The sequence below is a fragment of the Rutidosis leptorrhynchoides genome, chromosome 1 (assembly GCF_046630445.1).
Source record: "Rutidosis leptorrhynchoides isolate AG116_Rl617_1_P2 chromosome 1, CSIRO_AGI_Rlap_v1, whole genome shotgun sequence".
Lineage (NCBI taxonomy): Eukaryota > Viridiplantae > Streptophyta > Magnoliopsida > Asterales > Asteraceae > Rutidosis > Rutidosis leptorrhynchoides.
The window spans coordinates 502,904,205-502,907,510 of record NC_092333.1 but is presented as its reverse complement, the minus strand read 5'-3'; positions in this window follow the sequence as shown (position 1 = coordinate 502,907,510).

Genomic DNA, 3,306 nt, shown 5'->3' with positions numbered 1-3,306 from the left:
CCTTTAGGTTAACGATCTTGTTAAATGTTGTTAACCCAATGTTTATAATATCAAATGAGATTTTAAATTATTATATTATCATGATATTATCATGTATGAATATCTCTTAATATGATATATATACATTAAATGTCTTTACAACGATAATCGTTACATATATGTCTCGTTTAAAAATCATTAAGTTAGTAGTCTTGTTTTTACATATGTAGTTCATTGTTAATATACTTAATGATATGTTTACTTATCATAGTATCATGTTAACTATATATATATCCATATATATATCATCATATAGTTTTTACAAGTTTTAACGTTCGTGAATCACCGGTCAACTTGGGTGGTCAATTGTCTATATGAAACATATTTCAATTAATCAAGTCTTAACAAGTTTGATTGCTTAACATGTTGGAAACATTTAATCATGTAAATATCAATCTCAATTAATATATATAAACATGGAAAAGTTCGGGTCACTACAAAATGGGTGGATCTTGGGTTAGATTGTTGAAAGGAAACCCTAATTATCATAATCTAGGGTTTTGGTCTAATGTAATGAGGTTTGTAAGTGTCAAAGGTGTTGTAAGCATTAAAACACTTGTTCAAAGTTGAAAGAGATGTTAAATGGGTCATGTTTGACCAAAATTATGTGTTTAAGTGTTAGATGGATCACATGAGTCAAAGTTGACCTAATTTGGGTAAAATGGGTTAGAAATACCCTAGGTTGTGCTAGTTGAAGAGTAATGGACTTTAATTCACTAGCTTTAGTGATTATAATGAGTCTTGACCAATTTTGGGTGGTGGGTGTAGATGAGTCATTTAATGCTCGGGCCATTAAATGCTCGGGTGTTAGAATTTGACATTTAATTCAACTTGATGGTGTGTTAATTATATGCATAATGTAATAGGTGCTTTACTTTGAAGTTTGCGAGCTTACTTCCTAATTCACCGAAGACGATAAGGTGAGTGGAATAATTATATATGCATGTATATAATTTATTTACTTGTGAGGTATGGGTTAAAGTTCGTTATTGACGATACCATACCCTAGAGTATATTGTTATTGATGAGGGTTTAAAGTTCGTTGTTGATGATACCTCATACGTATGGAATTAAAGTTCGATGTTGACGATGCCATACGATTATTTAGTGATGTTGATGAGGGTTTAAAGTTCGTTGTTGACGATACCTCATATGTGGGTTTAAAGTTCGGTGTTGACGATACCACATTAATGTAGGCGAATGGGATTTAAGTTCGATGTTGACGATACCATTCGTTGGGCTAGCCTTGGGATCTTGAGTACTACGGATGTTGTGAACATCATCGTTATACTTATGTTTTAGCATATTGTATTGTTGTGTTATATGCTATTATTATACTAGCCTTGTAATCGTGGTACTTAGCGTTATACATATGAAAGGTATGCTAATTATGTAACTAGTATGTATGCGGATTTGGTGAGTGTTTGCAAGTAAGTAGGTTATATATATGTATGTATAATTTTTGCACTCACTAAGCCTTGCTTACCCTCTCGTTGTTTACCGTTTTATAGGTTCCGGCTTGGACAAGGGTAAGGGCATACGGTTGGATTAGTGGTCTCCCGTTTATGTTGACAGGGGGTGCTTTTGGGATATCTTTTGAAGTTGGCCTGCCGTTTTGGGTAGTTTAGCCCCAAACCATGCTCGAGTGTCGTTTGGATTATAAACTATCGTTGTAGTGGGTCAAACTTGTATTGAACTTAATTAATGGCCTTTGTGCCTTTTGTAAACATTTAAATTGATGTACGTTTAAATGGAATTGTGGAATGGTTTACATATTTAATTGGCGCGTAAATGTGCATTATAAAAAAAAAAAAATTATCGTATGGAGATACAGGTTGGGTTGTTACACATTCCAAGTAATCATCTAAGATCAAGAAACCTTTGTTATTTATAGTAGGTTATCTTTCTTATTCAAGTTAATATTCATATTCAAACTTTGATTCGATTTCTATAACTATAAACTATCTTAATTCGAGTAAAAATCTTACTTGAACTTGTTTTCGTGTCATGATTCTACTTCAAGAACTTTCAAGCCATCCAAGAATCCTTTGAAGCTAGATCAATTTTGGTTACTTCCAGTAGGTTTACCTACTAAACTTGAGGTAGTAATGATGTTCATAACATCATCCGATTCATATATATAAAACTATTTTATTCGAAGATTATAACATGTAATCACTAGAACATAGTTTAGTTAACTCTAAACTTGTTTGCAAACAAAGTTAATCCTTCTAACTTAACTTTTAAAATCAACTAAGCACATGTTCTATATCTATATGATATGCTAACTTAATGATTTAAAACCTGAAAACACGAAGAACACCGTAAAACCGGACATACGCCGTCGTAGTAACACCGCGGGCTGTTTAGGGTTAGATAATTAAAAACTATGATAAACTTTGATTTAAAAGTTATCCTTCTGGGAAAATAATTTTTATTATTAACATGAAACTATATCCAAAAATCATGGTTAAACTCAAAGTGGAAGTATGTTTTCCAAAATGGTCATCTAGACGTTGTTCTTTCGACTGAAATGACTACCTTTACAAAAACGGCTTGTAACCTGTATTTCTGACTATAAACTTATACTTTTTCTGTTTAGATTCATAAACTTAAGTTCAATATGAAACCATAGAAACTTGAATCACTCAAAACGGATTTAAAACGAAGAAGTTATGGGTAAAACAAGATTGGATAATTTTGCTTGTTGTAGCTACGTGAAATTTGTAACAAATCTATACAAATCATAACTTAACCAACTTATATTTTAGATTATCATTATTTGATAATTGTCGTAATATTTTAAAGGTTATGGTTTGTTTTAAAAATCGAATGCAGTCTTTGAAAAACGTCTCATATAGAGGTCAAAACCTCGCAACGAAATCAATTAATATGGAACGTTTATAATCGATATGAACGGGACATTTCATCCCCAAGGTAAAGTTAAAGTACCACGTCGACGGCCATAACTCACCAATCACACACGCTCTTTTGGCCTCGATCACAACGAGTAGTGTAACGTCGCGCCCTGCTACACCATAGTGAATCCTAACGGAATACACTAACCATCAACACACGCTCTTTTGGCCTCGATCACAACGAGTAGTGTAACGTCGCGCCCTGCTACACCATAGTGAATCCTAACGGAATACACTAACCATCAACACACGCTCTTTTGGCCTCGATCACAATGAGTAGTGTAACGTCGCGCCCTGCTACACCATAGTGAATCCTAACGGAATACACTAACCATCCACCCCAAACAAC